Source organism: Macaca mulatta, chromosome 20 (genome assembly GCF_049350105.2).
Source record: "Macaca mulatta isolate MMU2019108-1 chromosome 20, T2T-MMU8v2.0, whole genome shotgun sequence".
Taxonomy (NCBI): domain Eukaryota; kingdom Metazoa; phylum Chordata; class Mammalia; order Primates; family Cercopithecidae; genus Macaca; species Macaca mulatta.
Genome location: NC_133425.1, coordinates 52,309,780 through 52,336,225, shown reverse-complemented (window position 1 = coordinate 52,336,225; position 26,446 = coordinate 52,309,780). Strand labels below are relative to the sequence as shown.

Below are 26,446 nucleotides of genomic sequence, written 5' to 3'. Positions count from 1 at the left end.
TACACAAGAAAAATACACAAAATATAAGTGCTAAGAACAACTAAAGCAATGAAGGGAGGTGGGAAATGGGGAAAGCCTCACTAGGTACCTCCCTAGTAAAGACCTGGAAGAAGTGAGTGCAAACTACATGGATATTAACTTGCAAGCACAAAGGCCCTAGGCCAAAGCATGTCTAACGTGTGAAAGGAGAGGGAGCAGAAAATGAGACTGAGAAAGTAACAGTGGGTCAGATTATGTAAAGCCTTATAGCTCACTGTAAAGGGGTTAGTCTATCATATTAATGAGATGGGGACCCATTGGAGGGATTTTTTTTTTTTTTTTAAGTAAAGGAATGATACAATCTGACAGCCTGTGTTTTAAAAAGATCCCTCTAGCTGCTGTGCAAAAAATAGGGGCCAGGACAGAAGCAGGAAGACCAAATGGGAAACGATTTCAATAATCCAAACCAGAGGTGGTGACTTGGCCCAGGGTGGCAAGTACTATTTGTGGCGTTAATCACAGAGGGCTGGGTGTGGTGGCCCACACCTGTAATTTCAACACTTTCGTGGGAGGCTGAAACGGCAGATCACTTGAGGCCAGGAGTTCGAGACCAGCCTGGCCAACATGGTGAAATCCCGTCTCTACTAAAAATACAAAACTTAACCAGGCGAGGTGGCACACGCCTGTAGTCCCAGCTACTTGGGAGTCCGAGGCAGGAGCATCACTTGAGCCTGGGAAGCAGAGGTTGCAGTGACACGATGACACGAGATCGCACCACTGCACTACAGCCTGAGCAACCGAGGGAGACTGTCTCAAAAGAAAAAAAAAAAAAAAAAAAAAAGAAAGAAAACAAAAAGAAAGAGAGCAGTCAACGATGGCTCAAAGGTTATTAGCCAGGGTCTTTCCTATTATTGAGATGAAAGAAAGGGCAACAGGAGCAGTTTGGGGAGGGTAATGAAGGGGAGCTTCCTAGCCCTCTCTTGGCATGTTTAATTTGAGTTGCCTATCATCCATCTCAGCGGAGATATTAAGTGGGTGGCTGGATAAAGGTCAGGGGTGAGGCCAGCGATGGAGATATAAATAAGGAATCTGTTAGCCTCTGATATGTAGGTATTTAATGCTATGAGATCACCATCAATGAAAATAAAAATATTGCAAACACAAATGCACAAAGGAAGATTTAAAGAAAAAAAATAAAGAAGAAAAGCTAGGATGACCGAGGATACCCTCCCACATCCCCCGGAAAGAATACAAAAAGGTGATCCTCGCTTTTGCTGAAAGACAACTCGGTCAAAACAAAGATTAAATAAATAAAACCTCCTTCTCACGTCTAGCAGAAGGGCAAACCCAGACCAGAGACTCTGTCAACGGGTCTTTCACACTTTCACCAAGGACCCATGGGGCCGGCCCCATAATTTTTCCAAAAGACAGCCAGTGAACTTGGGCTTCCCCTTTGCAGAGGACGGGATGGAGTAAGCACAGAGAAGGGTGGGCCACCCCTGGGTTCCAACCACTAGCATCCTCTTGGATGTACAAAAGGTAAGCCAAGGGTTGGGAGAAGTTGCACTCGCCCCAAAGACCCCTTCCCTCGCAGGGCAATGCCTCTCTAGAGGGTATGTCCACGAGGGGTAGGCGAGCAGGCAGGGCACGGTCAGGAAGGTAAGCAGGCAGGCATTGTGGCGCAGGCTTAGGAAGGGTGGGCTCGCGGGGCACTAGGTGGAGGTGAGGGCAGGGGCGTGGCGCGAGGGCGCCACAGTGGGGAAGGGGGAGTCGGGAGGCCTAGGTTCTGCATTCAGAAAGTGGGCGAATGAAAGGCACACCCCGGGGTGCAGCCCGACTCTTTCTGGGGCGGCTCGACAACGCGTTGTGTCGCCGGCGTCAGGCGTGCCCGGCTGCCATGAGGAGAACGGGAAGTGTGAGCTGCGGGGCTCCGAGCGTGGGTACGGCGCTCCACCCAGTCACGGGGTCCTGGGTTCAAGGACAAGCCCAGGGTCGGAAGAACGCGACCAGACACACCCTTACCTTGTACTACAGCCGTCTCCGCCGCTCAGGTGCCGGCTTGAGGACGCGGCTGCCGCTTCTCGCGCCGCTCTACCCCGCTTCCTGATTGGCCAAGGCCGGCTGCTCCCAGAAGCCCTCGCGCGGCGCGCCGCCAAATGAACTTTATGGAGACCCGTGGGGAAGGACAAGAACAGGGGCGGGGCCGGGGGCGGGACGAAGGCAGGGCCTTGGGCCAAACCGTCACCCCTGGACCACAGGCAGCCGCAGACCTCACCTTTCCCACTTGGTTAGAGTCGGCTCTGCCGGGAGAAAGCGATTCCAGAATTCCCTAAATTAAAGGAATTTCTTACTCCTTGAGCGCCATCCAAGGGCCAAGCCCTAGTCTAGGAGCTGGGAACACAGTGGCGACCACGACAGACAAGATCGCTGCCCTCACTGAGTTCCCAGGCTGGCAGGGGAAACAAAATATAATAAATAAGTAACTGCAGTTCACAAGAAGAGCTATGAAGAAAAAACAGGGTAATGGGAGAGAGAATGCTTGGATGTTGAAGGGAGGCCTTTCTGAGGTGGTGACATGTTGAGCTGAATAAAGAAGGATGAGAAAGGATGGGGCTTGCAAAGTTCCGGCTTCAAAGAATTCCAAGCAGAGGGAACAAGAGTGAAGTCTCCAGGGGAAGCCAGCTTAGTGTTTGGAGACTAGAAAGAAGGGGTGTGTGGCTGGAAGATGGTGAGCAGGGACAAGTGGGGTCAGACTCATCCATAGACTGGATGGCTTACACACAACAGAAATTTATTTCTCACAGTTCTAGAAGCTGGGAAGCCCTAGATTAAAGCACCCGCAGATTCAGTGTCTGCTGAGGGCCTGCCTCCTAATTCATAAATAGCACTTGATATGGTTTGGCTCTGTGTCCTCACCCAAATCTCACCTTGAATTATAATCCCCATAATCTCCACATGTCAAGGGTGAGACCAGGTGGAGGTAACCAGATCATGGGGGGCAGTTTCTGGCATGCTGTTCTCGCGATAGTAAGTCTCATGCGATCTGGTGGTTTCATAAGCGTCTGGCATTTCACCTGCTTGCACTCACTGTCTCTCTTGCCGCCCTGTGAGCAGGTGCCTTCCACCATAATTGTAAGTTTCCTGAGGACTCCCCAACCACGCGGAACTGTGAGTCAATTAAACCTCGTTTCTTTTTAAATGACCTGGTCTCAGGTATTTCTTCACAGCAGCATGAGAACAGACTAATATAGCACTCTTCTCCCTGTAACCACACACAGAAGAAGGGTGAGGGGATCTCTCCAATATTTCTTTTATAAGGGCTCTAATTCCATTCATGAGGGCTTCACTCTCATGGCCCAGTCACCTACCAAAGTCCTCACCTCTTAATACCATCTCAATGGGGGGCAGAGTTTCAACATATAAATTTGAAGGGGGAGGACGCAAACATTAAGAAGTCTATAGCAACTAGTGTCCAGCTTTGTTTATTTTTAATACCTCACACCGGCATATTGTGAGTTCTCTATAAATAATTGGTGCTGATTAACAACATGTATGAATGTGGCCTTTGCCCTGAAGCTATTAAATATGTAACCAGACTCTGCTGTGATCAGAGAATATCCACAGAGATAATAATATCTTGCATCTGAATAATGTTTTATACTTTTACCTTGCTTTTCTTTTATGTAAAAAAAAAACAACAACTTTTAATGACATAGACAAATGCTTGTGCAACATTGCCAGATGAAAATCCAGGACACTTGCCTTTTACAGCTGAGTATTTCTACATTGTAAAACCCAGCAATTCAACTCCTAGATATATGCCCTAGAGAAACTCTTACACATATGTACAAGGGTTATAAGCAAGAATCTTCATAGCAGCACAGTTCATATTAGCAAAAAACTTGAAACAATCCAAATATCTGTTAACCAAAAAAAAAAAGGATAAATAAATTGTGGGATATTATGCAATGGAGCATTACACAGCAGTGAAAAAGGAGTGTGCTTCAGCCACAGATACACCATGGATGAATCTTGGAAACGTAATGTTAAATGGAAAAAGTGGCCGGACACAGTGGCTCACACCTGTAATCTCAGCACTTTGGGAGGCTGAGACAAGAGGGTAGCTTGAACCTCAGAGTTCAGGACCAGCCTGGGCAACATGGTGAAACCCTGTCTCTACAAAAAATACAAAAAAATTGGCTGGGTGTGGTAGTGTGCAGCTGTAGTCCCAGCTACTGGGGAGGCTGAGGTGGGAGGATCACCTGAGCCCAGGAGATCAAGGCTGCAGTGAGCTGTGGTCATGCCACTACACTCCAGCCTGTGCAACAGAGTGAGACCTCATCTCAAAAAACCTTGCAGTTTTCCAGATGGTCTTCCCATATACCTTCCTATCCCCAGAGATAACCACAATCTGACATTTCATATTTATCATTCCAATGTTTTATAGTTTTATCACAAATGTATCTGTGCATAAACAATATATTATTTGCGTTTTTTGGTTTGTTTGTTTTTTGTTTTTAAGAGAACTGGGTGCATTGGCTCACTCCTGTAATCCCAGCACTTTGGGAGGTCAAGGTGGGAGGATCACTTGAGCCTTGAAGTTCCAAGACCAGCCTGGGCAATGCAGTGAGACCCCCATCCCTATAATAATAATAATAATAATAATAGTAAGCCAGGGATGGTAACTGATGGTTGTAGTCCCAGCTACTCAGGAGGCTGAGGCAGGAGAATCACCTGAGCCCAGGAGGTGGAGGTTGCAGTGAGCTGTGATCACGCCACTGCACTCAGCCTGGGCTACAGGACAAGATCCTGTCTTAAAATTAAATAAATAAACACACAAGAGACAAAGAAAGAGGATATCAAAATATGACCAAGTGGGAATGACATCTCTCCTGGCTGAGAAACCACAAATGAGTCCTTAAAAGCTAGTGTACTTTTCAAGGTTTCTGCAATGAAATGACCATGCATAATTCCCGTAATCAGAAAAAGTACACTAAAACTGAGTTGGTTGGTTTTGTTTTGTTTGCACAGAGTTATAACCAACATCAGCTTCCCAATATTTGCCCAGGTATATGATTCAAAGAAGTTCCTTTGAGGATTCTGAACTCACCTCTAATGCCATTCCTTGAACTATCGTCTCGTCCAAATGCCACAGAGACAGGAGTTTTTATCTCCTGGTGGCAAGATCTGTAACCGAGCAATTTCTGGAGCTGTTTCTGTCTGTCAATTAATTACATAGCTTAGAAGAGCTTTTCTTTTTTTTTTTTTTTTTTTTTTTGAGATGGAGTCTTGCTCTGTCGCCCAGGCTGGAGTGCAGGGGTGCGATCTTGGCTCACTGAAACCCCCGCCTCCTGGGTTCAAGCAATTCTCCTGCCTCAGCCTCCCGAGTAGCTGGGATTACAGGTGCCCGCCACCATGTCTGGTTAATTTTTATTTTAGTAGAGACAGGGTTTCACAATGTTGGCCAGGCTGATCTTGAACTCCTGACCTCATGATCCACTCACCTTGGCCTTCCAAAGTGCTGGGATTACAGGCATGAGCCACCATGCCTTGCCAGAAGAGCTTTCTTAAACATCACTTTATCTGAGCTCAGAATCTTTCAAGAGCCTTTGCCTTGAGAATTGTTCTGAGATGTGCCCCAGAGCCCCTGCAAAGCCCCTTTCTCAGAGGTGGGGATTTTCAAGCTCTTTCCTACTTAAAAGGGAGCTGGGTGGTGGCAGAGAGTTCTTACCTTCCCTCATTTAGTCCTACTGGGTCCCAAACATTTAAAAGAATCCTGTTTTTCAAAGGAAGTCTCTGATGGAACTCTGTATTGTAACACAGATTTTGCATGTCTTCTACACATACCAAGTGTATAACTCTACCTTTTTTGGCTGCATGATCATATCAAACAAACACAGGCCTTTGTACTCTCATCCGGTTGAATTGTGCTTTTGAATATTCTTAGTCTTCAGATGAACTCATTGAGTATATGGGATGTGCATTCAATGCACTATACCGTATTACCAGACAGTTGCTCTCTAATGAGACATCTTTTAACACTGACTCCCCTGTGGCGCGTTCCTGCCCCAAATCTCAGTCCCTGTGTTTTGATTGGTGGCATGTGACTCAGGCATAGCCAATCAGAGCAGAGTACTGCAGTACCCTGGCCACAGGCACTGGTCCAGGACCTGGTTTATAACCCAACAGGGTCAAGAAAATGCACTCTTAAGATGTTCTGCTCAGACGGTTCTCTTTATGACTGGAATAAATTAGAACTGTGAAGATGTTTTTGTAGGCATTATTCCTTTACAATTTTGTTTGTTTGTTTGTTTTGAGACAGAGTCATACTCTGTTGCCCAGGCTGGAGTGCAGTGGCACAGTCTTGGCTTGTAAACTCCGCCTCTCAGGTTCAGGTGATTCTTGTGCCTCAGCTTCCCTAGTTGCTTGGATTACAGGTGTGTGCCACCACGCCCAGCTAATTTTTGTATTTTTAGTAGAGATGGGGTTTCACCATGTTGGCCAGGCTGGTCTGGAACTCCTGACCTCAAGTGACCTGCCCTCCTTGGCCTCTCAAAGTGCTGGGGTTACAGGTATGAGCCGCCATGCCCGACCTGTTCAATTGTTTATTATCCACAAGGGAAGAATTTGTCTGGGAAGGAAGAAAATACAGAAGAAAGCAATGTAGTGATGGAGAGAGAGCCTGTACTCAAGTGACATTGTGACACAGCTTCTGGATCAAGCTGTGCCTAAAGCTAACCCTATCCCTGGAATGTTTTGTTGCATGAGCCAGAAAATTTTATTTTTTGCTCAATTTCACTGAGGTTTTACATCACTTGCAATCAAAATAATCCTGAAGGATTCAGGTATTACTTGAGCCCTTATAGCATCTCATCTAACATGCTTGCTATAAGGTCAATAGGCCAGAATTCAGTAAGCTTAATTCAGTAAGCTTTTCCCAATCGAATTGCTTTCCCATCACATGCAATATAGGGAGGCATTTTCCACAATGTCAAGAAGAATGCTTTCACCATCAGATTACATTTTATTCTATCCATTAACAAAATAATATTAAACAGCTCTATTTACAAAGAAGCCGAGAAAGTTTTATTTTCATGTTCGTTGCATTTTGTTCCAAAATGACATTGTAACTTGGCAGGGAATACAGAATTATATTGCATGGTTTTGTTTCTGTGTAAGTTCGATCAAGACAATGGTCAATTTTTATTATTAAAAAGATGAGACTTTTGGTTACATGGCATTATAAATTTGCTTGAACCCACAGAATGTACAACACCAAGAGTAAACCCTAATGTAAACTACAGACTGGGTGATCATGATGCATCAACATGGGCTCATCAGTTGTAAGAAATGTACCACTCTGGTGGGGGATGTTGGTAATGAGAGAGGCTAGGCATGTGTACAGGCAGAGGGTATGTGAAAAATCTCTGTACCTTTGGCTCAATTTTGCTGTGCTCCTAAAACTGTTCTAAAAAAAAGTCTATTAAAACATTTTTTAAAGTAAGGCTCAGCTGGGCACAGTGGCTCATGCCTGTAATCCCGGCACTTTGGGAGGCTGAGGCAGGCGGATCACTTGAGGTCAGGAGTTCGAGACCAGCCTGGCCAACATGGTGAAACCCTGTCTCTACTAAAAATACAAAAATTTGGCTGGGCACGGGGGCTCACACCTGTAATCCCAGCACTTTGGGAGGCTGAGATGGGCGTATCACGTGGCAAGAGATTGAAAGTATCCTGGTCAACATGCTGAAACCCCATCTCTACTAAAAATACAAAAATTAGCTGGGTGTGGTGGCGCGTGCCTCTAGTCCCAGCTACTTGGGAGGCTGAGGCAGGAGAAGCGCTTGAACCCAGGAGGCAGAGGTTGCAGCAAGCCAAGATCATGCCACTGCACTCCAGCCTGGTGACAGAGCAAGGCTCTGTCTCAAAATAAATAAATAAATAAAAATACAAAAATTAGTTCGGGTGGTGAGCTCCTGTGATCCCAGCTACTCAGGAGGCTGAGGCAGGAGAATTGTTTGGACGTAGGAGGCAGAGATTGCAGTGAGCCGAGATAGCACCCTTGTGCTCCAGCCTGGGCGACAGAGCAAGACTCCATTTCAAATAAAAAATAAAAATGATTTATTGTTCTCTCATGACTTTATGGGGAAAGGGCCTCCATCTGACCTCCTTTCATTTAGTCTCTTGAAAAATATTTGTTGAGTGCTGCTATGTGCTGAGTGCTGGGGATTCAGAACGAATGAAATTGACGGGATCCCTGGCCCCATGGAGTTCACATTCTAATACGGCAAACACACAATAAACAAATGAACAGATTTCAGGGAAGGTTAATTTCAGGGAGTGAGAAGCCTGTATGTAAAAAAATAGAAAGGGCCAGGGGCATTGGCTCATGCCTGTAATCCCAGCACTTTGGGAGGCTAAGGTTGGGGATCACTTGAGCTCAGGAGTTCAAGACCAGCCTGGGCAACATGGCTAATCGTCATCTCTACAAAACATACAAAAATTAGCCAGGTGTGGTGGCACGTGTCTGTAGACCCAGCTACTTGGGGGACTGAGGTGGGAGGATCACGTGAGACCAGGAGGTCGAGGCTACAGTGAGCTATGATTGAGCCACTGCATTCCAGCCTAGGCGAGAGAGCGAGACCTTGTCTCAAGAAGAAAAAAAAAAATTGAAAGTGTAGCTGAGGACAGTGGGTGCTGCTTCAGCTGGGGAAGTAATGAAGGACCTCTCTGAAGAGGTGGCATTTGAGCAGAGACCTGGATTCCCAAAGGAGCAGCCATGTGGAGCTATGCAGGGTCAGCAAGCGTCAAGGCCTCTGGAACAGACAGGATTTCAAAACACAACATCTACTTACCACCAAATCAAACAAACACACCAAAACCAGAAAACTCCAGGTGTCTTCACTGGTGAATTATTTCAAATATTTAAGGAAGAAATAATACGAATCTTACATAAACTCTTCCAGAGAACAGAAAAAATAAGAACACTTGCCAACTAGTTCAATGAGACTGGCACAACCTTGATTCCAAAACCTGACAGGACCTTACAAGAAAAGAAATAGAAGAACAGCCCTACTAAACATAAAGGCAAAAATCTGAAATAAAATATTGAGAAACCAAATCTAGCAATATAGCAAAAGGATAATACATCAGGATCATATGAAGAATTTTTTTTTTTTACCAAGAATGTAACATTAGAAAATGTATGTAATTCTCCACACTAACAACATAAATGAGAAAAATAAATGTTTATCTTAATAGATGCCAATAAAAAGCATTTAATACAATTCAACATGTATTTATGGTAAAAACTTTTAGCAAACTAGGGATAGATGGGAACTTAATCTGATGCAGGGTATCTATAAAAAACTTTCAGCAAATATCACTTAGTGGAAAAATATAAATATTTCTCCTAAAGTCGTATAAACATAATCAGCTGTTACCATTTATATTCAACATTGTATTAGAGGTCTTAGCCAGTGCAGTAGGCAAGAAGGAGAAATAGTCGGTATAAAGATTGGCAAGAAAAAAATAAAATCACCATCATGGATAGATGACAGGAATACATAAGAAGAAAATCCAAAATAATCTACAGACAAAATATTGAAATCAATTAATGAAGTTAGCAAGGCTGTAAAAAACAGGTCAATATACAAAAATTAATTATATTTCTATATATTTATGGAAAACAACTGGAAAATGAACATTTTAAATGATACCATTTGCATTAGCATAAAAATCGTATAAATAGGATTAAACCTCACAAAAAGATGTACAAGATTTTGATGCTAAAAACTACAAGGCATTAATGAGAGCAATTGAAGAAGACCTAAATAAATGTTGAGATAAGCCAAGTTTTTGGATTGAAGACTCAAGATGCCAGTTCTCCCCAAAGTGATTTATGGATTCAATGCAATCCCAACCATAATCCTAGCACATTTTTAATGGAAATTGACAAGCTGATTCTAAAATTTATCTAAAAATGCAAAAGGCCAAAAACATTCTTTTCAGAAATTCTTAAAGAAGAAAATGTGGGAGAGGGACTTATGCCTCAAGATGCCAAGACTTATTTAAAAGCTGTCATAATTTAAAAAGGATGATCTTGACAAAAGAATGAATAAACCAATGAAACAGAATAGAGAGCCCAGAGACAGACCCACACTTATATAATTACCTGATTTTTTTAAAAGTAACTCAGGGAGAGAAAAGAGTCTATTTTCAATAAGTGGTATTGAATCTCTTGGCTCTATAAAAATTTTAAAAAGAACAGCAGCATTCATCTCATCCCTACCTCACACCATATACCAACAATGAATTCCAGATGGCTTATAGACCGGAATGTGAAAAAAAAAAAGAAAGTACAATAAGCTTTCTTAAAGATAAGATAATAGACTTAATGACCTAGAGGTTCTGGGGGTTGGCAAACATTTCTTAAACAAGACACTAATCATTAACCATAAGGAAAAGACTGATAAATTAGATGGAACTGAGAGAGTGAAAAGGCAAACCGCTGGAAGAAATTTGCAATACACTTATCTAACTAAGACTCATATCTAGACTATATAGAGAACTCTTATAAATCAAGAAGAAAAAGACAGATCCTGTTAGAAATGGGTAAAAACCTAAAGAGGTATTTCACAAAAGAGGATATGTGATGGTTAAATTGTATGTGTCAACTTGACTGGGCTATCGAATGCCCAGACATTTCATCAAATATTATTCTGAGTGTGTCTGGGGGGGTGTTTCTGGATGAGATTAACATGTGCATGGATAGACTGAGTAAACCAGATTGCCCTCCTTAATGCAGGTGGGCCACATCCAATCAGTTGAAGGCCTGAGAAAAATGCAAAGGCTGAGTAACGGAGGATTCCTTCCACCTATCTTTAAGCTGGAACATGGGTTTTTTTTTTTTTTTTTTTTTTTTTTTTCTGTCTTTCAACTCAAACTGAAACATCAGCTCTTCCTGGGTCTTGAGACTGTCAGACTGGGACTGGAACTCACCAACCACTCTTCTAGGTCCTGGATCTCCAGCTTGATGACTGCAGATCTTGAGACTTGTCAACCTTCATAATTGTGTTAGATTGATCTATCTATCTGTCTATCTATGCACACACATCTGATTGGTTGTATTTCTCTGGATAACCCTGACTAATACAATATCTGAATTGCCAATAATATATGCAAGATGCTTAACACAATTGGTCATCAGGATAATGAGAATTAAATCCATAATGAAAAACCACTACATATCTATCAGACCAGAATAAGTAGATACTTTACAGAGGATACTTTCATAAAATAAAATGCACTTGTTTTAAGAATACACTTAGAGGCCGGGCACGGTGGCTCAAGCCTGTAATCCCAGCACTTTGGGAGGCCGAGGCGGGTGGATCACAAGGTCAGGAGATCGAGACTATCCTGGCTAACATGGTGAAACCCCGTCTCTACTAAAAATACAAAAAACTAGCCGGGCGTGGTGGCGGGCGCCTGTAGTCTCAGCTACTTGGGAGGCTGAGGCGGGAGAATGGCGTGAACCCGGGAGGCGGAGCTTGCAGTGAGCCGAGATCACGCCACTGCACTCCAGCCTGGGAGACACAGCGAGACTCCGTCTCAAAAAAAAAAAAAAAAAAAAAAAGAATACACTTAGATATGTTTAGTACATGTACATATCTGTATGATCATCACCACAATCAAGATGTAGAACATTTCCATCATCCTGGTGTTTCCCTCATGTCCCTTTGCAGTCAATGCCTGTTGGCTAAATTTCATGTAAATGGAATCACCCTTTATCTTTTGTGTCTGGCTTATTTTGCTCAGCATCATGTTTTTTTTATGTTGTCCATGTTGATGTCTGTATCAATAGTTCATTCCTTTTTATTGATGAGTAGAATTCATTATATGCATATACCACATTTTATTTATCCATTCATCTTTGTTTTGTTTTGTTTTTTGAGACAGAATCTTGCTCTGTGGCCCAGGCTAGAGTGCAGTGGTATGATCTCGGCTCACTGCAACCTCCGCCTCCCAGGTTCAAGCGATTCTCCTGCCTCAGCTTCCCAAGTAGCTGGGATTACAGGTGTGTGCCACCACACCCCAGTAATTTTTGTATTTTTAGTAGAGACGAGGTTTTGCCATGTTGGCCAGGCTGGTCTTGAACTCCTGACCTCAAGTGATCCACCCACCTCGGCCTCCTAAAGTGCTGGAATTACAGGCGTGAGCCACCACTCCCAGCTTATCCATTCATTTTAATGGATGTTTGGGGTTATTTCCAGTTTTTGGCTATGAGAAATAAAGCTGCTGTGAAAATTCTTGTACAAATTTTTGTGTAAACATATGTTTTCATTTCCCTTGAATAAATACCTAGCAATGGAAATTCTGGGTCATATGACACACATATATTTAACTTTATAAGAAAATGCCAAATTATTTTCTCAATGGGTTGTATCATTCTCACCAGGAGCAATGTATGAGTTCCTGTTGCTCCAATCTTTGCTCACAGTTGATATTGTCAGTTTTTTTCTTTATTTGAGGCATTCTAATAGACGTGCAGAGTATCTCATTGTGGTTTTGGTTTTCATTTTCCTGACAACTAATGATGTTGAGAAAATGGCTATGCTTTAAAACTGACAATACTAACTGTCCAAGAGGTTGTGGAGGAACTGGGACCATCATATGCAGCCGAGGGTTTATAAATAGGGACAACCACTTTGGAAAACTGGCAAAATATATTAAAACTAAATATACACATACTCTATGACCTAGTACATCTATCTATCTATCTATCTATCTATCATCTATCTTCAGCATAAATGTGTACATATTTTCATTAAAAGCCATATACACCAATGTTCATAGCACCACTATTTGTACTAGCCCAACAGTGGAAACAACCCGGAAGTCCATTAACAGAAGAAGTGATAAATCATGTTGTGGTCATATAATAAAATAATTCAGGAACAAAAAAGAATGAACTCCATCCGCAAGCAACAACATGAGTGAATCTCACAGACATAATGGCATACAAAAAAAGCTAGACACAAAAGTATAATTTCATTTATATAGAGTTCAAGTAAGGAAAAACTAAACTATGGTGACAGATGTCAGGACAGTGATTATCATGAAGTAGGGAGTGGTTGTTGCCTGGGAAGGGGAATGAAGGAAACTTCTGAGATCTCTTAATGTTCTATTTCTTAATCTGGATGCTGAGTGCTGGATGTATTCACTTTTTAAAAATTCATTGAGCTGCACATTTAAGATTTGTGCACTTTACCATACATATATTATTAATTATGCTACAATAAAAAAACCTGGCATGTGGTTCATGGAAGGAAAGCAAGAAATATTTCTTAAGTAACAGACAGAATCCAGCTCCACTAATTGTTACCCCCTATCTTGAGCTGCTGCTGCCAGAGACGATTTCTTAGTGGGGAGTCACAAATTACATAAAGCTTGGTGAACTGTGGCTGAGTGATCAGCAATATTCTTCAAAATTCATTAAAAGCTTTGGTTAGGCAAAGTGGCTCACATCTGTAATCCCAGCACTTTGGGAGGCCGAGGCAGGCAGATCACTTGAGGTCAGGAGTTTGAGACCAGCCTGGCCAAAGTGATGAAACCCCGTCTCTACTAAAAATACAAAAATTAACTGGCATGGTGGCACGCACCTGTAGTCTCAGCTCTCAGGAGGCTGAGGCAGAAGAATCACTTGAACCCAGGAGGTGAAGGTTATAGTGAGTCAAGATTGTGCCACTGCACTGTGGCCTGGGTAACAGAGTGAGACTCTACCTTAATTAAAAAAAAAAAAAAAAAGTCATTAAAAGCTTAAAAGGGAAGCCTCTTACTTTGCCCTTCAGATGGGTTTTCATGTCAGCGGCACAGAAGGTGACTTGACATTATCCAGGATAGCAAATGGGCTTTCTCTAGAACACCAACCCCTGGCGATTGGTTGAGATTGTGGGAAGCCAAGGGTTAAGGATACTGAGAGCAAATCCCAAGTCCAGGCTCAGTGGAGGAAGTCCGGGACCATTTGATCTGCCAGTCGGGATGTTTGAGCTGCAAACAACCAGTTTGAAATTGGCCTAAACAGTAAGAAAATGTATTAGCCCAACTAATTACAAGTCCAGTGGTAAGGTGAGTGTCAGGTTGGTCGATTCAGCAACTCCCCAATCTTTCCATCTCTCTGCTCTGCCATCCTCAGTATACTGCCCCCATCTTGGGGGCAGTAAAGATGTTTCTGGTCAAAAAAGGTGGACAGCTCCTACCCTGTAAAATGGATCGTAATTATTAGGCTCTGTCAGCACTCCTGACAGATATGTGGGACTTAAAGGTATTCTCTCCTGCTGGGATCTGTTAAAGAGTAGACAAGAAAGGCTTGCAGTGAGCCAAGATCATGCCATGGCACTCCAGCCTGGGGGACAGAGCGAGACTCCATTAAAAAAAAAAAAAAGAAGAAGACAAGGAAGGAAAGATAAAACAAAAAAAGAGAAAGACCACAGCAATCACTAATTAAGCACAAACTGTGTGCAATGCCCTGTGCTAAGGTCTCTACAAGATTTTTCCCATTTAACCCTCACAATGACTCTCAGAGAGGGATGCTATAGAGAGCCCTGTTTTACAGATGCAGAAAATGAGGCTAGAGGGCCTCAGTATTTCAAGGCCGTGTAGCAAGCCCAGTGCAGAACAATGATTCAAACAAGACTCAGACCCATGCTTTGTATTAATCCCAACACTACCTCTCCTCCCTCAGAGTAACAGTGATATCCCCTACATTGTAGAGGGAGCCACAGTTTAAAGTTAACAAGCATAATAAAGATCTAGAGCAACTAGAGTTCTCACAACTTTCTGGAGGGAATATAAAATTACACACCTATGGCTGGATGCCATGGCTCACTCCTGTAATCCTGGCACTTTGGGAGGCCAAGGTGGGTGGATCATTTCAGCCCAGGAGTTCAAAAGCAGTTTGGGTAACATAGTGAAACCCTGTCTCTACAAAAAATGCAAAAACTAGCCAGATGTGGTGGTGCGCACCTGTAGTCCCAGCTACTTGGAAGGCTAAGGTGGGAGGATCACCTGAGCACAGGGAGTCAAGGTTGCAGTGAGCCATGATTGTGCCACTGCACTCCCACCTGGGCAACAGAGCAAGACCCTGTTAAAACAAAACAAAACAAAACAAAACACACACACACACACACACACACACACACACACCACAATGGCTTTGGAAAACTAGCAATTTCTAAGAATGTTAAACACATACCTACCCTATGACTCGGGTGTTCTACTCCTGGGTTATTTGCCCAAGGGAAATTAAAACACATGCACACAAAAATACTTGTACAAAAATGTTCATAGCAGTGTTGAAATATGCTCCTGGCTAACAGACAAAATGGACTTCCCATGGCAAACTGAGGTACTCGAAGTTAAAACAGAATCAGGCAATGATCGAGCAGTCACATACTCTGTGATCTCAGAAAGATGTAAAAGTGTCACAGGACCTCCTTTTCTACACTCAAATCAAACTACTGCCTGTTTTCAGTGAGAAGATAAACTGCCCCTCCCCCCACTGAGCCTTTCGAAAGAAACCTTTGATAGAGACTTCTGGTTCAGGGCTTAGAAACCAACCAATCAGGGCTCAACTATTTTTTTTTTTTTTTGGTGAGACAGAGTCTTGCTCTGTTGCCCAGGCTGGAATGCACTGTCGCAATCTTGGCCAACTGCAACCTCCACCTCCTGGATTCAAGCGATTTTCCTGCCGCAGCCTCCTGAGTAGCTGGGATTACAGGTGCGCACCATCACGCCTGGCTAATTTTTATATTTTTAGTGAAGACGGAGTTTCACCATTTTGGCCAGGCTCATCACAAACTCCTGACTTCAAGTGACCTGCCCGCCTGGGCCTCCCAAAGTGCTGGGATTACAGGTGTGAGCCACTACGCCCAGTTTAGGACTGGACTATTTTGACTAATCAGAACTGAACCAGTTTGAATCCTTCATTTGTATAAGCAGACCTAATTGAGAACCAGGGTGAGAATTTTCCCTACTGAAGCCAGCTCTACCTTTATTCTTCCCAGAGTAAGATTTCACTTATGCTGAAGACTGAGCCTCCACATTCTACAGATTGTTTTCCATATATAGAGAGAATAAAGCTCTCCCTCTTCCTCTGCCGATCTCATGGTCTTTTGTTAACGGCAGCTTTATTCATAATAATCTCAAACTGGAAACAATTCAGATGTCTACCCACAGGAGAAAAATTGATAAACAAACTGGGATAGCCACCCAGTGGAACACTACTCAGCAATGGAAAGGAACATACCACTGACTGCTGCACCAATAAAAATGAATCCCCAAAACCTATGTCAATTGAAAGTCAGACATGAAAGAATACATATTATAAGATTGTACTTATCTCAATTTCAAGAACAAGCAAGCTCATCTCTAGCGATAGAGGTGAGAATAATTGTTCATTGGAACTATGGGCCAGGAAAGAGCACAGGAAACTTTTTGGAGTGTCAGAAGTATTCCATATCTTGAGCTGAGTAGCAACACAGGAGTATACATATGCAAAAATTTACTTATTTATCTATTTGTGTATTTATTTAATGTATTTTTTTTGAAATAGGGTCTCACTCTGTCACCCAGGCTGGAGTGCAGTGGTACGATCTTAGCTCACTGCAACCTCCGCCTCCCCAGCTCAAGCTAACCTCCCACCTCAGCCTCCCAAGTAGCTGGGACTACAGGTGCAGGTCACCACGCCCAGCTAATTTTTGTATTTTTTGTAGAGACGAGGTTTCACCATGTCACCCAGGCTGATCTCCAACTCCTGGACTCAAGCGATCTGCCCGCCTCAGCCTCCCAAAATGCTAGGATTACAGGGCAGGTGCCAGTAGGCATGGCCATAAAAATTTATTAAGCTGTACACTTAAGATTTGTGCATTTTACTGGATGTAATTATTTCTCAAAAATTTTAGATTAGGGAAAAATTGATCGACAGCTATTACTCCACTTGAGCCTTGCAACAACTTAGGAGTAACCAGGGCAGAATTTATCATCATTATGTATCCTATAGGGAACCTAAGCCTCAAGGGGATTGAATGACTTTCCCAAGTCATGTAAGGAGAGAGTGGCAGACTGGGGCTTGCACTCAAGTCTTCGGAAATCCATGCCAGTCTGGGTGCAGTGACTCATGCCTGTAATCCCAGCACTTTGGGAGGCCAAGGCAGGTGGATCACTTGAGGTCAGGAGTTTGAGACCAGCTTGGCCAATATGGTGAAACCCCATCTCTACTAAAAATACAAAAATCAGCCAGGTGTGGTGGTGCGTGACTGTAGTCCCAGCTACTCGGGAGGCTGAGGCACGAGAATTACTTGAACCCAGGAGGCGGAGGTTGCAGTGAGATGAGATTACATCACTGCACTCCAGTGTGGGCGACAGAGTGAGACTCTGCCTCAAAAAAAAAAAAAAAAAAAAAAAAAAAAAGAAAGAAAGAAAGAAAAAGAAAAAAGAAAGAAAGAAAGAAAAAAAAAATCAAGGGCAGTTCTTTTTATCTTAAGAAAGCCTCCAAGGTGAATTTAGAGCCCTTAGTTAACTCTGTTAAGGAATTATCCAGAGAAGTCCTTACATGGATATTCCTGCCGGCTTTCTGAATTGAGATTGGAATGAATCCCACACACATTAATCAGCAGCGGCTGACTATCAGATGACATTGTCAAGGTGGTAGGTTTTTTTTTCAACATCTGGTTGTTCTATTTGTTATTAAACATACTGACTGTTGAATGAGAAAAATCCCCATCCTACACATCTCTCCATTGCTGCTGTTTAAAAACAGCTTTGCCTACATCTATCAACTTTGTTTATGTCAAATTGCGCAATTTGTCACTGATGCTGAATTTGCCAAAAGAAAAGTGAATTTGATTGACAAGGCCCAAGGGCTTCTCTCTCTTCCTTTTCAACATTCCAGATGTTTAAAAAAGTTGGATCCACCCACAGGAAGGCTCATCTGGGGGTGAAAAATGTACCAAAGGAGGTTGGGGGAGATGGTTTCGGTTTTTGTAGAAACTTTGCCTCCAAGAGACCCCATCTTCTTGATTGGTTCAAATTACCCTCCAATTTTAATTGCTGCCTTTCAATGGAGCCATCTGTTTCAAGGCCCATCTGTCAAGGGCTCTCTTGTGGTTGATTATTAAATGTATTTGCAGCTGGAGTTTCAAGAAAAAAAAACTTAAATGATAAAAGAAAAGTGTCCCCAAGAGTGAAAGTAGAAAACAGAAACGGACTTGTAGCTATCGCCACTCTTAGAAATCAGAGGACTTAGGCCAGGCACGGTGGCTCACACCTGTAATCCCAACAGTTTGGGAGGCTGAAGGGGGTGGATTACTTGAGGTCAGGAGTTTGAGACCAGCCTGGCCAACATGGTGAAACCCCATCTCTAATAAAAATACAAAAATTAGCTCGGCGTGGTAGTGGGCACCTGTAATCCCAGCTACTCGGGAGGTTAGGGCATGAGAATTGCTTGAACCTGGGAGGCAGAGGTTGCAGTGAGCTGAGATCACACCACTGCACTCCAGCCTGAGTGACAGAGAGAGACTCTGTCTCAAAAACAAATATATATATATATGTGTGTGTGTGTGTGTGTGTGTGTGTAATATATATGTGTGTGTGTGTGTGTGTATATATATATATATATATAAAAATAGAGAGAGAGAGAGAAAGAAAAAAATAAAGAGAGGAAGAAAGAAATCAGAAAACTTAGTCCTTCTCTGTAAACCCAGAAGAAAATTAATTATCAGCAAACAAGTATGGCGAACAGTAGTGAATACGGCTGGCTTTGAGGCCTTCCAACACCCTTCTTTGGTAACTATACCAAGAACCTCTCCCCATTTACTTTCCAGGGATTTACTTCTTTTACATTGTGGGTATTCTTATGGGGATAATAGTGGCCTATCATGAAGGGCTGTTATAAGGATTGAGCTACTTAATATATGTGAAAGATTTAGAACAGAGTTTTGCATATGGTAGGTGCTCAGTAAGTGTTAACCATTTTATTTTTGGCAAGACCGGTGGCCCCAGTACTCTAGAATTGAGTAGAGGTCTCCTCACCCACCAGTGCAAAGCTGTCAAGTACCCTACATACATCATAAAAAGTTGCAATTTTTTATTTTTATTATATAGAGACATGGTCTTGCTCTGTTATCCAGGCTGGAGTGCAGTCATAGCTAACTGTAACCTCAAACTCCTGGGCTCAAACAATCCTCCTGCCTCAGTCTCTGGAGTAGTTAGGACTATGGGCACATACCACCATGCCCAGTTATTTAAAAAGAATTGTTCAGATGGGGTCTTACTATGTTGCCCAGGTTGGTCTCAAACTCCCTCAAGTTATCCTTCCGTGTCCGCTTCCCAAAGGCCTGGGATTACAGGTGCAATTTTTGTTTTGTGCATAAATTTCACTAGAATGGAAGCCCTTGAAGGCTTTGTGTCCATTAGTGGGTGTTCAGTGAATCTCAGTTTAAAAAGGTCCTGAATGACCTGCCAGGAGACCCTCAGAATGGAGGCTCCAGTCACCCAAGTTATCCAGTTGCTTGAAGGCAGAGTCTTAACTCAAATTTGACCCAAACTGGGGCTAACACTGGCATGTGTGGCATAGCAGGGAAGACCAGCTCCTATACATGACCCCTCTTGGGGGTCTGCCAGTGCAGCTGTTCTGTAATGTTACTGTCTAGATCTTATCAGCCTTGAGGGATAAGACTGTGCCCAATGCTGGCCACTGGGCAGAACTCAGACTTTAGTAAACCAACACCACAGTTCTGAAAACCGTGGAACACACAAGCTGGAGGCTGTAGCCCCCTGGTTGATGGCTGTCTTAGAGGTCTCATTCTTTTTTAGAATAGGTAATAATTTTTAAAAATCTGAAAAAGTCAAACAAAAAGTCAGGAAAAAGGATGCACAGGCAAAAACCAAACTTTCTTTATTCATCTGGCTGACAATGTTGTAATTTTTTTTCATGGAAAAATAAGTTTACATGCCTTTTTAATCCCTAAGTGTCTTCACAGCATTTACTCTTTGTAATGTATTTGATTTTGTATTATGAGAAGTCTGATTTTTAGTTTCATGGTTCAGTTAAAACTGGGAAGTGTGTGGCCAGGTGTGGTGGCTCATGCCTGTAATCTTGGCACTTTGGGAGGCCAAGGAAGGAGGATTGCTTGAAGCCAGGAGTTCAAGACAAGCTTGGGCAACATAGTGAGACTCGTCTCTATAAAAAAAATGTTTTAAAATTAGCTGGGCATGGTGGCATATGCCTGTAGTCCTGGCTACATGGAAGGCTCAAGCAGGAAGATTCCGTGGCCCAAGGAAGTTGGGGCTGCAGTGAGCTGAGATCGTGCCACTGGACTCCAGCCTGGGTGACAGAGGGAGACACTGTCTCAAAAAAAAAAAAATCAACTTCTCTATTTTGTTTTTCCTGAAATTAATTACCACAAATAAAATGAAAATAGTTCAGTTCAAGCAAAGCCCTGTGTAGAATAAACCATTACTACACATGTGCGATGAATAAAAGAAATACAACAATCCGAACAGAACAGGAATAACTTCTATGCTGTGGGTTTGGCTGGGCATGGCTTAGCCCATTGTTTCGTTACACCTGTTGACAACAATGACATTTATAGAGGCTGTAGGGAACTAGTTAGGCCTTTTTGGCTTGTTTTTGTCTTGCCCTTCTACATTCTGCCATGTGAGGAGACAGTGTCCAAGGTGCCATCTTGGAGCAAAAACCAAACCTTCACCAAACACTGAACCTGTTAGCACGTTAATCTTTGTCTTCCCAACCGCTCCAGAACTGTAAGAAATAAAGTTCTATTATTTATAAATTACACTGTTTGTGGTATGCAGTCATAGCAGCACAAACAAGTTAAGCATCCATTAACAAAAACCAAAAAGTTGATTTTCCCTATCCCCTCACAGGAATAGCAGCCAGGTGTAGAAATTAGACTTCAATTCAGCTATGTAAAGAAACAAAAAACAATGGTGACAATAATGCCAAAACTTAGTGGCTTGAACAAGATAAGACATTATTTTTGTCACATGAGAGAAGTCTGAAGAGAAACCATCTAGGCCAGGTGGTGGCTTCAGTCATCAAGAACCCGGCCACCTACATTGCTACTCCCCCATTCTTAGCATCCTGCCTCAGTCTCCAAGATGGTTGCTGGATCTCCAGCCATTATGCTCTTGTTCCAGCCATTAGGAAACAGGACAGGGACCAGAAGGGGCGCCTCGTCCCTTTCAAGGATACATTCCTAAAGTTTTACATCCACTTCCACTTACAAATCATCGGACAAAACAGTCACATGGCCACTCTTGGCTGCCAGATAGTCTGGGAAATGTAGTTTTGGCTGTATGTCTGTGTCCCAGACACTTATCAGGTTCTTATTACTAAGAGGAAGAGGGGATAGATAGTAGGGCAAACCCATTGTCTCTAACCCACAATTTCTTGGTTCTTAAATTCTGGGTTTCTTGTTCTATGTGGCAGGTGTGTGTGTGTGTGTGTGTGTGTGTGTGTGTATGCACACGCACTCAAAGGCATGTATGTTAGGGGAAATGGTGTCAACCAGGGCAAAAAAAAAAAAAAAAAAAAAGCCAGTAGTGCTTCATTATCTGAGACCAATGGCCCTCAAATTTTAGTGCATAACAGAATTACTTGAGAAGTTTGTTAAAAAATATAAATTGTCAGTAGGCAAATATTCTTAGAAAACTAGCAGTAAACAAAAGAGACAAAATGATAAACTGGTCCTCAGGAAAAATGAAAACTTCTGATAATCAAAAGATATCGTTAAGAAAATGAAAAGTGTGGCCGAGTGCTGTAGCTCACGCCTGTAATCCCAGCACTTTGGGAGGCCGAGGCAGGCGGATCACTTGAAGTCAGGAGTTCATGACCAGCCTGGCCAAGATGGTGAAACCCCGCCTCTACTAAAAATACAAAAATTAACCAGACGCTGTGGTGCGTGCCTGTAATCCCATCTACTCAGGAAGCTGAGGCAGAAGAATGGCTTGAAACTGGGAGGCAGAGGTTGCAGTGAGCTGAGATCGTGCCACTGCAGTCCAGCCTGGGCGACAGAGTGAGACTCCATCTAAAAAAAAAAAAAGAAAATGAAAAGGGCAGCTTTCTTTGTGCAGCAAGCAGCATGTTGGTCTCATAAGCTGAAGAAAATGAAAAGACAAGACATAGACTAAAAGGACATCTTCTCAACATACATATATGACAAAGGACAGGTATCCAAAATATACAAAGAACTCCTGCAAATTAATAATTAAAAAGACAACCTGACTTTTTTAATGGGCAAAAGATTTGAATAGGCACTTCATAAAATACAATACAAAAATACCAATGAACACATGAAAAAACAGTCCACATCAGTAGTCATCAGGGAAATCTAAGTTAAAGCCACAGTGAATAACACTTCACACCCAGTAGAATGGCCACAATTTAAAAGCCTGACAATAGCAAGTGTTGGCGGGAATGTGAAGCAACTGGACCTCCCATATTCTGCCCGTGGGGGGTGTAAAATACTACAACCACTTTAGAATAGGCCGGGCACTGTGGCTCACGCCTGTAATCCCAGCACTTTGGGAGGCTGAGGCGGGCAGATCATGAGGTCAAGAGATCGAGACCATCCTGGCCAACATGGTAAAACCCTGTCTCTACTAAAAATACAAAAATTAGCTGGGCGTGGTGGCACGTGCCTGTAACCCCAGCTACTCAGGAGGCTGAGGCAGGAGAATCGTTTGAACTCAGGAGGTGGAGGTTGCAGTGAGCCGAGATCACACCACTGCACTCCAGCCTGGCGACAGAGCAAGACTCCATCTGAAAAAAAAAAAAAAAGAAAGAAAGAAAGAAAAAGAAAAAAGAATACTGTTTGGCAGATTCTAATAGAGCCCCAGCAATTCCACTTCTTGGTGTCTATCCAGGAGAAATAAAAGCACAAGTCCACAAAATGACTTGCACAAGAATGCTTATAGCAGCTTTATTCATAATATCCCCAAACTGGAAACAACCTAAATGTCCATGAAAGAAGAATGGATCAACAAACTGTGATACATGCATACAATGTAATACTACTTAGAGATATGAAAGAACAAACTCATGACACATACAACCATATGGATGGATTTCAAAAACATTGGGTTGAGTAAAAGAAACCAGAACAAAAAAGTACACACTCTCTGATTCCATTTACATGAAGTTCAGGAACAGGCAAAACTAATATGGGATAGAAATCACAACAGTGCTTTCTGGTCAGGGAGGGGTGGGGTATCGACTGGCGGGGAGATGAGGGAACTTTCTAGGGTGATGACATGTTCTAGATCTTGAATGAGGTATGGGTTACATGGTGGTATACGTTTGTCAAAACTAGTCAAACTGCCATTAAGATTTGTGCATTTTAGCCGGGCATGGTGGCTAACACCTGTAATCCCAGCACTTTGGGAGGCTTAGGTGGGTGGATCACCTGAGGTCAGGAGTTCAAGACCAGCCTGGCAAATATGGGGAAACCCCATCTCTACTAAAAATACAAAAACTAGCCAGGAGTGGTGGTGTGCACTCGTAATCCCAGCTACTCAGGAGGCTGAGGAAGAAGAATTGCTTGAACCCGGGAGGGCGAAGTTGTAGTGAGCCGAGATTGCACCACTGTACTCCAGCCTGGGTGACAGGGTGAGACTCCACCTTGGGGGGAAAAAAAAAAAATATATATATATATATATATACACACACACATACACACACACACACATATCTATATCTATCTATATATCTATATATGCATATATTTCTGCATTTTATCAAATGTTACTGTAATTTTACCCCCAAATATCTGTGTATGCGGGTGCGGTGGCTCACGCCTATAATCCCAGCACTTTGGGAGGCCGAGGGAGCAGATCACTTGAGGACAGGAGGTAGAGACCAGCCTGACCAACATGACAAAACCCTGTCTCTACTAAAAATACAAAAAACTAGCCAGGTGTGGTGGCATGCTATTATAGTCCCAGCTACTTGGGAGGCTGAGGCAGGAGAATTGCTTGAACCCGGGAGGCAGAGTTGCAGTAAGGCAAGATCACACCACTGCACTTCAGCCTGGGTGACAGAGCGAGACTCCATCTAAAAAAAAAAAAATCTGTGTGTGTGTGTGTGTGTGTGTGTGTGTGTGTGTGTATAAATTGTTAGCCCTGAGCTCAGAGATGGTGACTAATGAGATGGGGGAATTGACATTTTGGGGCATTTTTATTACCCCTCCTTCCCTGGGGAATTTTGATGTAAGTAGACAGAATGTACAGGGGTTGCTCACGCTGGGGAGGAAGGTGTGGATAAGCGTGGCTCTGATGAGAGTGGTTCTCTAAAATCTGGAGGACCACAAGGTCTTGGGTCTGCTGCACACTGCCCTGAAGGAGGCTCTCAGATACAGCTGGTACCAGAATGTCTGGGGACACTGGTGCCTATTACTGGGGTCTTGGGGGAGTAGACAGGGTTCCATTGTGGAGGCTGGTGGTCAGTGGTGAGGGTGGCTGGGAGGGCATCTTTGTGGCCTGCTGAGAGCAGCTGCGGCCAATGGCCAGCCCCGAAGCAGCTTGCTTGTGCAGCAGGATACCTGGTGACAACAGTGTCTGGGCTAGTAATCACAGTCATGGGTGACACTAGTGAGCACTTCATCAATGCTAAGTTTTACATGTATTTACTCATTTCATTATTCCCATTTTATGGATGAGAAAACTAAAAATCCAGGGGGGTTAAGCAACTTGCCTACCTCACACAACTAGTAGCAGAGCCAGGATTTTAACCCAGACAGTTTCAGGTCCTTACCCTCTGGGCTGGCCTTCCCCCTCCACTGCCCCTTGACACCCTCACTTTTCTGAACATTGGACTCATCCCTGTAGCTGGAGGTAGAGGATGGAAACTCAAAAGATGATAGAAGATTAAAAAAACAAGATGATTGAGGTTGGACTTCTCAAAGCCTGGGTGAGTGGGAAGCCACAACCGCCTGCAGGGCCAACCTGGTATTGTAAACGATTAAAGCGGCAGGTGTGATGCATTAGGGAATGGTGTGGCCTGTGGCAGGACTGCTTTAAAGGGGGTGGCCATTACTGAGATGTGCCCTTCAGACTATGCAGAAACGATGGCCCAGGGCTCCAGAAGATCTAGGTTTTTTAAGATTTTGATTTTTGTAGCCCATGTTGCAGAAAAATAAAACATATCTGTGTGTGTGCTGTAGCACGGGGTGATGGCAATGTCTGCTCTCCTCTCCCTCCGGGGTAATCTGCACCAGGATGGGCAGCAGGCCAGTGACCTTCAGAGGCCCAGGCCTTTGAAGGATGAGAGTGCTTAGCCCTCTGTGAACCCACTCTCCCCTGCACCTTGAGCCGGGGTTTTCTGAGACTGCTCTCCTGCCTGCATGCCCCCATCTCCTAACAAACAGGAGCTCCATCTCAGACTCGAACGATCCTCTGCCAGGTCTCTCCTTTGTTTTGTCCAAAAGCCTACACATCTGCCAAAGTTCAGGGTTATCTCCCCTCCACCTTTCCCTTTGTCTCCAGCCACCTTTCTACTGACTGATTTTGTTGTTGTTGTTTCTTTTTATAATTCCATTTGGGCTATCATGCGGCCCTATCTTCCATCTCATTCCACATCAAGCTGCAGCCTGAGCTTGGGCATTTGTGGGCTTTGCAGCCAGATATGAACAGAAGACAGATTCATTTCCGGCTGCCTGCTTCTCCAACCCCAAATCTCCCAGTTTGATCCAAGAGCTCTGAAGATTTGCCTTCACCTTGCACCCCCCAGATGCTTCTTTATAAGCCTTGCTTGTAAATAGGTGTCAGTCAGGGTCTTACTGTGTAGGATGTGGGCGTGTGGGTGCTCCAGATCCCCCCACCAGCTGTCACCATCCTCCTGCTGCTGCCAGTGCGTCCCTTGAGGATGCCTGGCAGGTTACACCCCACCCCGGGGGCAAATGGTGACTGACAACAGAACAAGCTCACCCCCTTGCCCCACAGCAGGACAGTTCAGTGGGAGGAATTTGTTCTAGAGCACCCTGGATCAGGTTGAGGCTTTCCCCTTCCATATTCGGCTTCCTTTGCTCCTCTAATAAGTCACGCGTGTGGAGCCGTAAGGAGCTTTTAAGAAAAGCTTTTTTCTTTTAAGGAAATTGGAAATGAGCTTAGCTGGCAAGAACAGACACAGGGGTAGAGGGGAGTGAATGTTCTGAGAAATAGGGTCAACTGCAAACAACTCACTAGCACCCAAACATCCTGTTGCAAGAATTCAACTCACTGCCCACCTGCCCCCAAGCTTCTTGTCTGCAAGCCTTTAGCCCAGGCAGCATGACCTCATAAAGTCCGCTGCAGCCCCTGCCTTTTTGTAGACAGCATTCCCTCTGCTGTGTTGCTCGTTGCTCCGTTGCAACACATCTCCTGCTTTTCTCTAATAAACCTACCTTTCTTTCCC

The 26,446-nt window shown here is 43.5% G+C and overlaps 1 protein-coding gene and 1 long non-coding RNA gene across 11 annotated transcripts in view; one reads left to right on the top strand and one right to left on the bottom strand.

Annotated features, from left to right (window-relative positions):
• Positions 1-2,084, bottom strand: part of NUP93 (nucleoporin 93) — a 113,639-nt gene extending 111,555 nt beyond the window's left edge. For all 10 annotated transcript variants that reach the window (XM_077986169.1, XM_077986170.1, XM_077986173.1 and 7 more), the window contains exon 1: positions 2,002-2,084. The gene's annotated coding sequence lies outside the window, so the exon portion shown is untranslated. The remainder of the gene's footprint in view (positions 1-2,001) is intronic.
• A 130-nt stretch (positions 2,085-2,214) lies between these two features.
• On the top strand, positions 2,215-26,446 carry LOC144338057 (uncharacterized). Its single transcript, XR_013411819.1, has 3 exons — positions 2,215-2,707; positions 24,883-24,964; positions 25,637-26,446. It is a non-coding gene; the product is annotated as an uncharacterized LOC144338057 (long non-coding RNA).